Here is a 14,980-nt window from a genome sequence, read left to right on the forward strand (position 1 = left end):
GCTAGCATCCCATTTTACTTCCAACTCATATATTAATAATCTTGGTAAAACACCTCCCACCATTCCCAACACGCTCCATTCAATGCCTCCTGTGGTCTTCCGTCAAAAGGATGCCAGAAGGATTTTGACGAATCTTGATGTTACGAAAGCTCCTGGTCCTGATGGTATTTCCCCGCTTGTTCTCAAAACCTGTGCTCCTCAACTTACTCCTCTTCTTTGCCACCTTTTTTCACTTTTTTATTCCAAAGGTGTTTTTCCTTCTGCTTGGAAATTTGCTCTTATCCAGCTAGTTCCTAAAAAGGGTGACAAATCCCTCCCATTCAATTATCGTCCCATTGCAATTACTTCTACTCTTTCTAAAGTAATGGAGAAATCAATTAACTGCCAACTCTTAAACTACCCAGAAACCTTCCTCCCGATCAGTGATCGCCAGTATTGATTCCGTCAGGGTCGATCCTCTGGTGATATTCTGGCTTATGTTACCCATTTATGGACAAATTCAATGGAAAGGTTCGGGGAAACACAAGCAAGCAGTTGCTCTTGACATCTCAAAGGCTTTCGATCATGTTTGGCATAAAGGTCTCCTAAACAAGCTTCCATCTTATGGTTTGCCAAAAGTTTTCTGTAACTGGTTACCCAGTTTTCTCTCTGATCACTCACTGAGGGTGATGGTAGATGGCTCTCTGTCTTCTAACTTTTCCACTAATGCTGATGTCCCCCAAGGTTCAGTTCTTCCCCCCACTCTTTTCATCTTGTATATTAATGACCTTCTTCCATTGACTGGAAATCCTATCCATAGCTTTACCAATGATAGCACATTGCATTCCACTTTCCATTTTGAGAAACCTTTCCCTGTTCAATCAACTTCAACTTCTTGAATATTCGCTAACAATTCCTTAAATGCCGATCTCCAGGTAATTCTCCATTGGGGCAAAGACATCTTAGCTGATTTCAATCCTTCTAAAACTCAGCCTTGTCTTATATCTGGCAAAAAGGATTCTTCTGCTCCTCTGCTTATCTTTGGTGACACTCCAATTTCTGGGCAAAATGATATATCTCTTTTTGGGGATTACCCTGACTTCTAATCTCTCTTGGCACAAACACGTTACAAATATTGCTTCCTCTGCATCCAAAAACTTGGTTTTCTCTTTCGCTCTGGCCATTACTTTTCTTCCAAACAGCTGTTCACTCTGTACAAATCGCAAATGTGCCCTACCTTGGAATATTGTTCCCACATCTGTGGCGGTGTCCCCAATACCTCTCTCAGGCTTCTAGATTCCATTCAGAAGAGGGCAGTTAGGTTAATTAATGACCCCTGTCTAACAGAGTCTCTCCACTCGCTTTCTCATAGATGTACTGTTTCTGCTGCATGCCTTGTCTACAGATACTTCCATGGGAACTGTTCTTCTAAATTGGCTTCATAATTCCTGCTCTCTCTTTTAAAACAGTCCGAACGTGTGCTGCCACCAGCCAACATCCATTTACTGTCCAACTTCAAACTCACAGAACCAACTTTATCTTCCTCGTTTATTCATTCAACTGCCGTTTTCTGGAACAACCTTCCTTTGTATTTATTTCCTGAAAATTACAGTCTACAGAAGTTAAAGTCTAATGTCAACAAATATCTTCTTTCATCTTCTCAACCTTCAACCCAAGCACGGTACTAAGTACTATAGGTTCTAGTACCTCTCGTGTTTGGGGTTTTCATATAAAAAAAAAAAAAAAAACCCCGAAAGGATGACTTCTCCTCTTGACAGATGCTAGCTCTTCTGAAGGTTAGCAGCAATTTCAATAAGCTGAATGTCTGGTATTTTAAAATAATTCTTAGGAATAAGATGGTTGGTTGGTTGTTGTACGGTTTTAGGCAAATCAGCAACTTAAGCCATATTGTGCATATACATGTTTGTAAATTGCACGTGTTCTGTGGTCGATTTGCTGTTTGCTGAAGGAAAATCCGAGTTTCTAGCGGCTAAAACTATGCAACCCTCACTCATGATCGACTAACTCAGCTATGTCATTAAAAATACCCATAAAAATTCTTCGCATCAATGACAGGATTTGAAATCAGTTCTTTTCCATCAAGTATAGGGAGGACATAATTATACCAACTGATATATGGTTGAAGAACACATGGAAAAATAAGATACACAGCAGGTAAATGTATACCATCCTATTCTGATTATGTCCAGAAAAATTATATTTAGTTACGCATAACCAACTAGTTCTTTCTGCATCCTAAATATGGTATCTAGCGAATTGTAATTGTTGAATTCTACTTTATTACAGTATGCTGGTGCTGGGCTGTGGGCAAACAAATGTTCGACTACTGTCAGGTGTATTAGCTCTACAAAAAATTTTAAAAGCAAGCATCCAATAGCCATAGTCCAAAACCAATTTGGTGTCTTTTGGCTGGTTTTTTTTTTTTTTTTTTTGAATATAGGTATATTTTCCATATTGATGATATGGTGCTTGTGGACAATTTTCACTGAAAAATGCTCAATAGGACATATTCAGTATTTAAACAGAACAGATTTTACCACAAAGGAAAGTAGTTTGGGTCCACTGTAGCTTTGTTGGGTTATCTGTTAATAACTTTCAAGGGTTGGGTTTTTGTTAGTACATTTTCATCCATCCTAAGCCTTATGTCATGGGTGAACTTGCTTGGGTTAGGATTCTTCGGCACACTTGTAATTGCCTTCTTTGAGTGGCACTTGATATCAGATTGATAGGATTGCCCTCTTCGAGTGGGCAATCCTCTCCAGCTGATATTTATGGAATGCTTTCCTCTCCAATTGATATTTATGGAGTGCTTTCCTCTTCAGTCTAATGAATTCAGCTTTGTTTTATCATTACTACAGTACATTTACATCTGCATTCTTAGTCATCACCTGCAACTTTTTGTTTGTGCACAAAAGACATGTTTTCGAGTTCAGTGGGTGCTACTTTAATTGGTTTAAGCATCAGACTTGTCCAGTCAAAAGTTGCAGATTGAATACTGCATACAGGTCTGGATGCCTCATTTCAATAAAGGTACAAATCTCTTACAATGGGTGCATATTAGACAAGAGAACATTAGAGCCATATTAGACAAGAGAACATTAGCAACTAAGGCTATAATGTGCCAAAAACAGGTCACAAAAAAGTGAAACTTTCAGTGACCAAATGGATTAGGTCGCTAACTCAAGATATATATAATAAAACATGTATAAAATGTTTAAGACATAGATCGACAAAAAGTAACAATAAAAAGATAAATTTTTAAATGAGAGTATAAAGGGTTACTGATTTTAAAAATCTAAAAACAACAGACACATGGTCATTGTCAGACAATATCTGGCTGAGCGTATAAGGCACAGCCAGATAACTAAAAGTGGTAAAATATAAATCATGTTCGTGTCTAAAACGTGGATACTTGGTTACAATGCGGCAAATAGTTGAAACGGTGCCACAGTTCTCGTACATAGGAGAGTCATCTGCCCTCAGCAGAAATGCATGTGTAAGATTACTGTGTCCTATGTGGAGGTGAGCTAAAACAACTTCCTCTCTGCAGACTAGACTACCAGTGTTGGATTACAGGCTTTATCTGATATAGCTTGTTTGTGACCTGCTCATGCTAAGATTGTTGCCATTGGGAGAATAATTTATCACGTATTAGCTCCTGTAGTCTGTATAGGGGACTAACAGGCACAGAGTGTTCTGGGGTTCTGGTGATCTGGCCACGGCATCTGCCAGTTTATTACCATTGATCTCAATGTGGCTTGGGATCCAGCAGAAACAAGGTTGAAAGAACACTCAGAAAGAGAGTGTAATGACTGCTGGATCCTGGTCAGGAATGGATGAGGGTTATACCTCATTACCAATAAAGCCAGCGGTATACTTAGAGAGTCAGTACACACCATACATCTTTGGTACTTGTGAGTTTTAATGTGGTCCAAGGCTAATTGTATAGCATACAACTCAGCTTTATATATGCTACATTCATGGGAAATCATCCCAGATATACTGTGATCTGGAAAGATGCAGCAGATCTGACAGATGACTCTGAGCCATCAGTAAAGACAGGAAGAAGTCAAGGTACTAGGTAGCATAGAGTTGTTGGTAGACAGATGGTGGGGTGGTGGCCTTACCCCAATTTTTGATGGAAGGCAAGCATGCCAGGACGGAAGTAGTTGCCTTGGTGACTGAGCAACATTGTCTACCCTAATGCTGCGCTCTCTGAGCAGCTCTTGGACACAGATACCAAATGGACGGCTGACAGTCTGACGGGTATTATTAAGAGTTTCCCATTGTGGCTCAAAAACAAATGTCCACATAGGGTTGTCTGGCAGGGATTTCAATTTACAAGTATATTTTAGTGACAACTGCTTTTGCTGTAGGGACAGTGGCGGTTCACCTGCTTTGACGTATAAACTCTGGACAGGGAAAGTTTTAAATGCAACCAGTAGTAATATGGATGACTTAGTGGTGAATTGGGTCTAGCCACCATAGTACGCTGTTCCCACCCCAATGCGTATACTTGGGACCCGTAGTCTAATTTAAATCAGACAAGTGCAGCGGTCTGCACCCCAGTTATTGGAGGAGATAGCACGTAGGAGATTCAATCTCCTTGTGCACTTTGTCCACAGTTGGTGGAAATGTCAACTTCCTATCGAATAGGCCCAAGAATTTCGTCTCAGCTGCTACTGGAATGATGTTTTGTCTGAGCTTGAGTCCTGGTTCAGGATGAAGGTTCCATTCGCGACAAAAGTGTATGCACACAGTCTTCTGAGGCAAGAACCTGAAACTATTAGCCACTGCCCAAGATTTGACATGATCAGCAGCATGCTGCAATTGTCTTTCGATAACCCTCATGTTGCACGACTGACAGAAGATGGTAAATTCATCAACGAAGAGGGCACTGTTTACAGTTGGAGGAAGTTGTTCAGTAATAGAATTAACTTTGATAGCAAACAGCGTAACACTCAGGACTGACCCTTGGGGGGTACTTCCTCCTCTTGACAAAAAGATTGAGAGAGAACAGAACCTACATGAACTTGGAATGAGCGGTTCATTAATTTTTTTAATAAAAAGGGGTAGATGTCTTCTAAGACCCAGATCATGGATATCCTTTAAAATTCCAAATCTCCAAGCCACTGTCATACACTTTTTCCATATCAAAGAAAATTGAGGAAATTTTCTTTGATATGGAAAGCATCTGAGGAAAGATGCTTTCCGTATTTGAGGAAAGCATCTCGGATAGGTGTTTCCAGTCTATAAGATAGTAGAGTGTTGACCTATTCCTTCGGAAACCACATTGCACTTTGGAAAGAATGCCATTTGTTTCTAAATACCACATAAGACGGGCATTCACCATCCTTTCCAGTATCTAGCACATACAGCTTGTCAGAGCAATCAGATGGTAATTATTCGGAAATTTTGGATCGTTTTATGGCTTTGGAAAGGCAAGCCCAATTGCCTTATGCCAGGAGTCCGGAAATTCATCTTGAAGATACACTCTGTTGTACAAACAGAGCAGTTGATCAATGGATTCACATGAAAGATGTTTAGTCATCTCATAATGGATGTCGTCTGGCCTGACGGCACTCACCTGGGATAGTGGTAATACCATTTTCCATTCTGTGAAGGGTCGATTGTATTTTTCACGGTTATCTGATGACAACTTCAAATGCTGCTTTTCAGCAGTTTGTTTAAGGGCCAGAAACTCAGGGGGGTAATATGTTTTAGCAGACACTTTAGCAAATAGCTCTCCTAGAGTATTTGCAATTGCAGTTGGGTCTGCAACTGCACATTCATCATACTCCAGGATCGATGAAGGGTGTGATGTGTATCTGCTCTTCATTTTCTGGACTTTATCCCACACAAGTTTGGGTGATGAAGCCTGGTTAATGGAAGATATGAAGTGGATTCAAGATTCCTTCTGACTCTGGCGTCTTATGTAATGTGCTTTGTCACATGCACATTTGAAGGCTATTAAATTATATGTGGTGGGGTAATAACAAAATATTCCCCATGCTTTGCTTTGAGTCTTTCTAGCTGCTGTACATTCTCCATTCCACCATGACTTTGGAAAAACGTGGAAATCTGGACGATGTCCTTGGGATTGCAACTGCTGCTGCCTGTGCATTACTGCCTCATTTATTTAATTGGCCCTCAGCCGACTGTTGTGGTATTGAACATTGCCAAGTGTATAAAAGCATTCCAGTCGGCGTGACTGATCTTCCAACGTGATATCCTCGACTGGTGGCATTGTCTCCCAATAGAAATGGTGGATAACATGGGGAAGTGATTGCTACCATAAAGGTTTTCTTCAACCTCCCATGTACACAAAGGCAGGAGGGAAGCAGAGCAGATGAAAAATTCAATGGCAGTAAACATATGGGTAGCCAAGTGGAAAAAGGTGTTAGATCCCACATTTAGACGGGCCAGATCATTATTTTCAAGCAATCCCTCGATAATCCGACCACTTCTATTTATGTCAGAACTAACCTACACAGTATTATGTCCATTGAAATCCCCTAATAATAGAAAAGGGGTAGTAATTGCTTAATGAGATCATCTCATAATGGATCAAGGTCTGCCTGGGGATGTCGTTCCAGGTGGCAAATAGATGGAGCAGACAGTCAAGAGGAACCCTACTGTAAGACGAGCTGCTACCGCCTCTAGGTTAGTGCTAAGTGGCATAGCTTGAAAGAGGGGGGGGGGATCACCCACAAGGATGGCGACCAACTCCGTGCAAGTCCATCCCCAGCTCTGTCATTGCAAATAACTGAACAGTTAAGTAAGTAAGGATCCTCATTTGCCTTTAAATATGTCTCCTGTAAACAAAAGCAAGTTGGCTCATGCTTACTCAGGAGAGCCTTGATGTCATCACTATTTTTACGGAAGCTGGTTATTCATGGTGCAGGCTTCTCAGACTGCATAGTTCATATGCCCATCAGTATTAATATATAGGAGAACCTGGCTGCCATTTCTCCATTCTTTTTGAAGCATTTATTCTTTCAAAAAAATAAAGAAAAAAGGTTAATTTTTAAGCAATGTTATCTTCTGGTTTATGCAGTTTCACACATTCAAAATTTAATTTTGGTCATCACACCTACTGTCAGTCATATTCTGCCTTGTGAAACTGTAATGTCATCCATAGTCTCTCCCTTCAACATAGTGTACTCTATATTGTACTATAAACATACAAACAGCTATCAGGAATATTACTTTTTTGTTAGCTGTTGGCACTTGTACATGAGCATGCAGTGTCAGTCGAGATTAAAATACTAGAAGTTTTGAAGTCACTCCACACTTGTAAATTTGCCATTGTTTAAACAGGCCTAAATATTTTTTTTTAGTCCTGTTCATATGTGTGCACCGTGAAGGCTGACCAGATGCCTCATTCACGCATGAGGAGTTATTCAGGAAGGAGAATGATGTAGGTAAAGTAAACATTGGCAGTGAGCTGGATGATTTTGTAATAACTGAGAGGAAAGTGGAGGAGAGATTGTTGAGGATAAACATAAAAAAGGCACCTGGGGTGGATGGGATCTATCCAGTTATATTAAAGGAGGCAGCAAAGGAAGTAAGCAAACCCCTAGCCATAATTATGAGAGCTTCTTTGGACTCAGGGGAGGTACCCATAGACTGGAGATGTGCAAACGTAACCCCAATTCACAAAGGAGGATCAAAGGCTGACACAAGTAATTATAGACCTGTTAGTTTAACTTCTGTTCCAGGTAAGTTAATGGAGGCACTGGTTAAAGAAGCATTGCAGGATCATCTAGACAAGAATTCAGTTATAGCTCAGACGCAGCATGGTTTTGTTAAGGGCAGGTCTTGTCTGAAATATGTCTCCTGTAAACAAAAGCAAGTTGGCTCATGCTTACTCAGGAGAGCCTTGATGTCATCACTATTTTTACGGAAGCTGGTTATTCATGGTGCAGGCTTCTCAGACTGCATAGTTTGATTTGCAAACTGTGCAACTCAGACTGCATAGTTTGCAATTTGATTGGATACTATGATGTAGTCACAAAAGAACTGGATGCAGGGAATAACTTTGATATTATATATTTGGATCTTAGAAAGGCTTTTGATACTGTTGCACATGGAAGACTGCTGCACAAATTGGAACAGTGTGGCATTGGAGGCAAATTGCTGCTATGGATAAGGGGATGGTTCAGTGGCAGAAGACAGAGAGTGGTAATCAATGGACACTGCTCAACGAGGACTAATGTTATTAGTGGAGTTCCTCAGGGTTCGTGTTGGGTCCGTTGTTGTTTTCGGTGTTTATGAATGATATTGATGATGGGATATCAAGTTTAATGTCCAAGTTTGCAGATGATACAAAGGTTGGCAGGGTTGTTAAGGACACTACTGACGCTATGTTGCTGCAACAGGATCTGGAAAGGTTGAACAGATGGGCTGAGAGGTGGCAAATGAAGTTTAACATTGACAAATGTAAAGTACTACATATGGGAAACAGTAACCGCAGAGCAACGTATCAATCTGCGGTACTACACTGACAGTGGTGGAGAATGAAAAGGACCTGGGGGTAATTGTGCAGGCAGATATGAAGTTCTCTGAGCAGTGCAGACGAGCTGCAAGAGTAGCTCATGGTGTCTTGTCAATGATATACAGGAATGTTTCTAGTAGGGATAAGGAGGTGATTATTCCCTTGTATAAGGCAATGGTCAGGCCACTCCTTGAGCGCTGTATACAGGTCTGGAGGCCTCATTTTAAGAAGGATGTAGAGTTGTTGGAACGAGTACAGAGAAGGGCAACAAGATTAGTGAATGGAACAAAGGGTTGCTCTTACGAAGAAAGAGCTTAAGTTTTGCAAATTAAATAAATAAATAAATAAATTTTCTGTTTATACTCCGGCACGACAACCAAGTCAGTAGAGTTTACAATAAATCGTCAATACAAATATTTATCGTATTTTAGTAGTCACGGGCTTGAACCCCGGTCCACTCAAGGAACGCGTGCTATGCACTCTCGCTCCTGACCACTGGGCTACGTCAGGCCTACAGTGTCTGGAGACTAGGCAACTGCGAGGTGATCTGATAGAGGTGTATAAAGCCTTGACTGGTTTGAGCACGCTCAATGCTGATGGAATTCCTCGTCTTGCTCAGAATAAACACCTGAGAGGGCATAAATTCAAATTGAGGAAAGACAGATGTAGGATAAATGTGTGTAAGTTTGCCTTTAGCCAGCGAGTAGTTGGTTGGTGGAACAGACTTCCACCTTTGTTGTGGAAGTTGATAGCCTAAATAAGTTTAAGGCTGGGCTGGACAGGTATTTCGAACGAACAGAGGAGTGAAATGGGAGTGGGGTTTTTTTTTTTTTTTTTGGCTGATGCTGAATAAGCTTGCTTTCTTGCATCATATGCCTCTACTAATGCTAATGCCTTGTTTATCCAGAATTTGTGTCCAAAAATTATTTTTTGGAAAGCACAAATGTCCCAGTTTTCTGAAATTTAAAATATAATGGTTTACCTATTTGTTTATCATCTTTGCATAAATTCGTTTTCAGTTTTAAACAAGATCTCCTAAATATCACTTTATAAAAGGCATTTGCATTTCTAGTGCTAGCAAAACTAGTTATACAAATGAGCTCCAAGAGTTGATATTTAAAAAAAAAATAAAGATGGCAGTTGGGCATATATATTTTGCTTCCTTCTCTTCTATCAGTGAGTGATTTATTGGTGAGTGATTTTGATTGTAATTGTTGTGGCAACTTGCAAGGCACCCTATTGTGAACTAAAAGGTGTAATTGCGCACACACACAGTTTATTCTGAATCCAGACAGCGAGATTTTGGAAGTTAATACTTAAGTGTCCATAGATTTACTGTTCCTAACTTGCCGCCATTGTTATACGATACATTATAACCCGAACTAGATAGCGTTAGCTTAGTATAGTATAGTATATAATATTATCAATTAATCAGTAAAATTCATTAATCTTTTTAACTAAATTAAATTGTACTTTTTAACTAAATACATAACGACATAGATTTTAGAAACATAACATAATTAATTAATATAACTTGATACGGAAGTTATATATCGGAAATGGGAGATAATACTCGAAACTGAAAAAAAAAAATATATATATATATATATATAAATAGCTTTATAACGGCATTGGGATACAAGTTTAGGGTTATAATTTTGTACTGGAATTGAAAAATTTTATTGAAATTGAACAGAAACCATGACTTAGACCAGAGCAGCAAAGCAAAAGGCTCAAGCTAATGGGAGTGCTGTCGCTCAGGGGAGCTGTTTCCCTCTGAATCACAGCCTTTAATGCACTGCTTGCTTGATGTTTGTGGAGCAATCAGGTATGGGACATGGTATTGCCAAGGGCACGATGTAAGGAGTGTGAGGAAATGAGGTGACAACTCAGCATTGTTATGGGCCTATATGAGAGCTTGAAAGACAGGGTGGATGCCCTCGAAGGATGTAAATTGAGTGGGCCCATCAAGCTCTCAGCTGCCCACATCAATGCCAGAGCATGCACTGGATCATCATGGAACACAGCGGCAATCCCCAGGGCAGAATGTGCTGGTCCCACATGAACTAGTAGTTGTTGGTGACTCTATTGTCAGGGAAACGGGGAACATGGTATGTAAAAAGGATATGTGGAACAGGACCAGGGTATGTCTGCCAGGGGCAAAGGTTGATGCCGTAGAGCAGATACCTTTTAAGGGCACAAAAGGTGATATTGTTGTACATGTTGGCACTTAAGAGTACGAGACTAGTGGAATTACTTAACAAGTACAGGTCACTGTCGAAAAAAAGGCGCGAATTAGGGTTGAATTTGAAAGTGTCTGCAATTCTGTCCAGACACAATAGGGGGGAGTATATGATGAGAGCCTTGTCGATCAATTCGGCCATGGAAAGATTGTGCAAGGCTCAAGGGGTAGAATTTTTTTCAGCCTGGTGTGTACTTGTTAATAGGAGAGACTGCTTCTACAGGGATGGGATTAGGCAGATTATGACAAATCTTTGGCAAAGGATGCAAAGAAAAACAGCAAAGAGTTCTTTAGCTATGTAAACTCTAGAAGGAAAGGGATGAATCAGATTGGTCCACTGGATATTGATGGTTCAACTATTGATGATCCTGCTCAGGTGGCTAACAAACTAAATGAGTATTTTGCATCTACATTCACACATGAGAAGTTATTTAGGAAGGGGAATGGCAGAGTTCAACTGATCACTCGCGGTGAGCTAGATGATTTTGTAATAACTGAGGGGAAAGTGGAGGAGAAATTGTTGAAGATAAACATAAAAAAGGCACTTGGGGTGGAAGGGATCTATCCAGTTATATTAAATGAGGCAGCAATGGAAGTAAGCAAACCCTTAGCCATAATTATGAGAGCTTCTTTGGACTCAGGGGAGGTACCCATGGACTGGAGATGTGCAAATGTGACCCCAATTCACAAAGGAGGATCAAATGGTGACACAAGTAATTATAGATCTGTTAGTTTAACTTCTGTTCCAGGAAAATTAATGGAGGCACTGGTAAAAGAAGCACTGCAGGATCATCTAGACAAGACTTCAGTTATAGCTCGGACACAGAATGGTTTTGTTAAGGGGAAAGTCTTGCCTGACCAATTTGATTGGATACTATGATGTGGTCACAAAGGAACTGGATGCAGGGAATAATTTTGATATCATATATTTGGATCTTAAAAAGGCTTTTGATACCGTTGCACATGGAAGACTGCTGACCAAATTGGAGCAGTGTGGCATTAGAGGCAAATTGCTGCTATGGATAAAGGGATGGTTGAGTGGGAGAAGACAGAAAGTGGTAATCAATGGTCACTGCTCATCGTAGACAAATGTTATTAGTGGAGTACCGCAGGATTCAGTGTTGGGTCCATTGTTGTTTTCTGTATTTATAAATGATATTGATGATGGTATATCAAGGTTCAAGTTTACAGATGATACAAAGGTTGGCAGGTTGTTAAGGACACTAATGACAGTATGCTGCTGCAACAGGATCTAGAAAAGTTGAGCAGATGGGTTGAGAGGTGGCAAATGAAGTTTAACATTGACAAATGTAAAGTACTACATATGGGAAGCAGTAACCCCAGAGTAACGTATCAACTTTGTGGTACTACACTGACAGTGGTCGAGAACGAAAAGGACCTTGGGGTAATTGTGCAGGCAGATATGAAGTTTTCTGAGCAGTGCAGACGGTCTGCAAGAGTAGCTCATGATGTCTTGTCAATGATATACAGGAATGTTTCTAGTAGGGATAAGGAGGTGATTATTCCCTTGTATAAGGCAATGGTCAGGCCACTCCTTGAGCGCTGTATACAGGTCTGGAGGCCTCATTTTAAGAAGGATGTAGAGTTGTTGGAACGAGTACAGAGAAGGGCAACAAGATTAGTGAATGGAACAAAGGGTTGCTCTTACGAAGAAAGGCTTAAGTTTTGCAAATTACAGTGTCTGGAGACTAGGCAACTGCGAGGTGATCTGATAGAGGTGTATAAAGCCTTGACTGGTTTGAGCATGCTCAATGCTGATGGAATTCCTCGTCTTGCTCAGAATAAACACCTGAGAGGGCATAAATTCAAATTGAGGAAAGACAGATGTAGGATAAATGTGTGTAAGTTTGCCTTTAGCCAGCGAGTAGTTGGTTAATGGAACAGACTTCCACCTTTGTTGTGGAAGTTGATAGCCTAAATAAGTTTAAGGCTGGGCTGGACAGGTATTTGGAACAAACGGAGAGGTGAAATGGGAGAGGTTTTTTTTTTTTTTTTTTTTTGGCTGATGCTGCATAAGCTTGCTTTCTTGCATCATGTGCCTCTACTAATGCTAATTTGTACAATTAATTTTGAGCACAGATAAAATTTTAGCTTTATGATCTAAATACAGTGAACAATCTGTGTTTTGTGGTGGAACAACAATGTTCATTGTACACTTTCCGTTGATCTAGCTCAATGATGCAATGTTATTTTTATTTCTAGATCATTGTACTTTTTGCAATTTGAGAATTCTGCACTTTAGAAGATGAAACATATAAAAAGTTACCAAAATATTCGCTTGATAGTTAAATTTACAGCAAGTAACTGATAGAATATTAAAATTTTTTGAAGTGCTGAATGCATTTTTTTTTTTTTTTTTTTTGATTGTAGAAGGAAATCTGCCAAAATTTATTGTAAAACTCAGATATAAGGAATGTAGAATTTGAATATGGGGAGTAGAATGTGTACAGAAAGGACATGAGGTATAGGTAGAGACTTTGGGAGATCCAAAACATGATCTCCTGAGCTTGTCAGGGAGAGACCTAAGAAAGAGAGATCCCTGCAAGTTTTTATTGGAAAGGGAGCATAGGGATGATAGTTGAGTGTTGGGAAAGGAGGAATTGGGTGAAGATAAGAAAGGTAGATGAGAGGAAGACTACTTTATACCTGGAAATTATAAGTTAGGGATGGGGGAGGGAACTGTTAAGAGCAGAGAAAAGGTTCAGCGTGGTAGAGTCCACTAAGTGAAAAGTTTGGGTAGGGAAAGGATAATGGCATTAAGGAGGAATAAAGGCATAGTATTAGAATGCCCCTATATGGGATGCGGAGATTGCACTGTGGGTGCACAGCGCTTCTCTGTTAAATCTCACACTGGCCAGGCCAGCTGAAGCTAGTATAAGCAGATCCCATGCCATGCATATGAACAAGGAGGCATAATGACAGCAAGGTGGGGGATGGATTTCCTGATAGGTTACACCCAATGCAGTCTAATTGGGTGAGCCTGTCAGAACAACACACACACACACACACACACACCACACACACACACACACACACACACACACACGTAATCAGTCCACTTATGCACCTCACATACACCAGCTCACTTTTTTTAGACATATATCTAGGGGACAGATGAATTTTCAGCACATAGGACTACATTCTCTCACATTCATTTTTCCTGCATTTATTGTCGTTCACAGACAGATAGGTGCAACTAAATAGGAACAACTATCAGAGTAAATTGTTTTTCTTTTTCTCTTTATATATGTGTCACAAGCATATGTGTCTCAATCACTGCATGGTTTACACAAGTGACCTAACTTCCACACATGTTTAAACTTAACCTACAGGAAGCATTTTTTTATTTATATATATATAAAAATATTCAGGGTACAACATTTAACACTTACAGGACAGTCTCATGCATTTCCCATATTTGCACACTTACCCATTCATCACAGTACCCTGAACAAGACAGTGCGCGCACGCACGCACACACACACACACACACAGTTTACATCCCCCCCAACAGGTTAAGTGGACTCATTTCCCATTCAGCACAGGACGTATAATGGCATAAATTCACACATTTTCATACTAACATACATACACATGCATACAGCAGTGCAGACAGTCATACACACATCATTTTTTTATAAATATATAAATACATTCAAGGTGCAACATTTAACATTTACAGGTACATTCATTCATGCATTCCCCATATTCACACACCCATTCATCACAATAGCCTGAATAGGACAACACACACACACAGAGTTTAAATCCCTGTCCCACCACAGATAAAGTGGACTCATTTCCCATAAGAAGTTTTTGAACAGTACAGTCAGACTGCCAGGAGGGATAAGGGGGTGATTATCCCAATGGTGAGGCTATATCTTGAGTACTGCATACAGGTTTGCAAGCCTCATTTTAGAAAACTCTTAAATAAGGTGGAATGTGAGCACAGTAGAGCAACGAGTTTGGCAAGAGGATCCAAAGGGTTCTCTAAATAGGAAAAGCTTCAGTTCTTCAGAGTCTAGAGAATGTCTGGATGGTTGTAGGATAGATGTGTGTAGGTTTGCCTTCAGCCATCAAGTGGCTGATTGTCAAAGCAAACTTCATCTGTTGTTGTGGAGGTGGTTATTTTGAATAAATTCAAGGAAGAACTAGACAAATTATTGGAGAGCATAGACAGGTGATGTAAGGTTTTTATGGGGGGCATGCTTTATAAGCTT

General features: G+C 40.1%; 1 protein-coding gene across 1 annotated transcript in view; it reads right to left on the reverse strand.

The window, feature by feature from the left end:
- The window catches only part of LOC150091172 (ribosome biogenesis protein WDR12 homolog), a 257,271-nt gene that overhangs the window by 88,027 nt on the left and 154,264 nt on the right, over positions 1 to 14,980 (reverse strand). The window lies entirely within an intron of this gene.

Source organism: Mastigoproctus giganteus, chromosome 1, assembly GCF_048544385.1.
Source record: "Mastigoproctus giganteus isolate SK-2022 chromosome 1, ASM4854438v1, whole genome shotgun sequence".
NCBI classification, from domain to species: Eukaryota; Metazoa; Arthropoda; class Arachnida; order Uropygi; family Thelyphonidae; genus Mastigoproctus; species Mastigoproctus giganteus.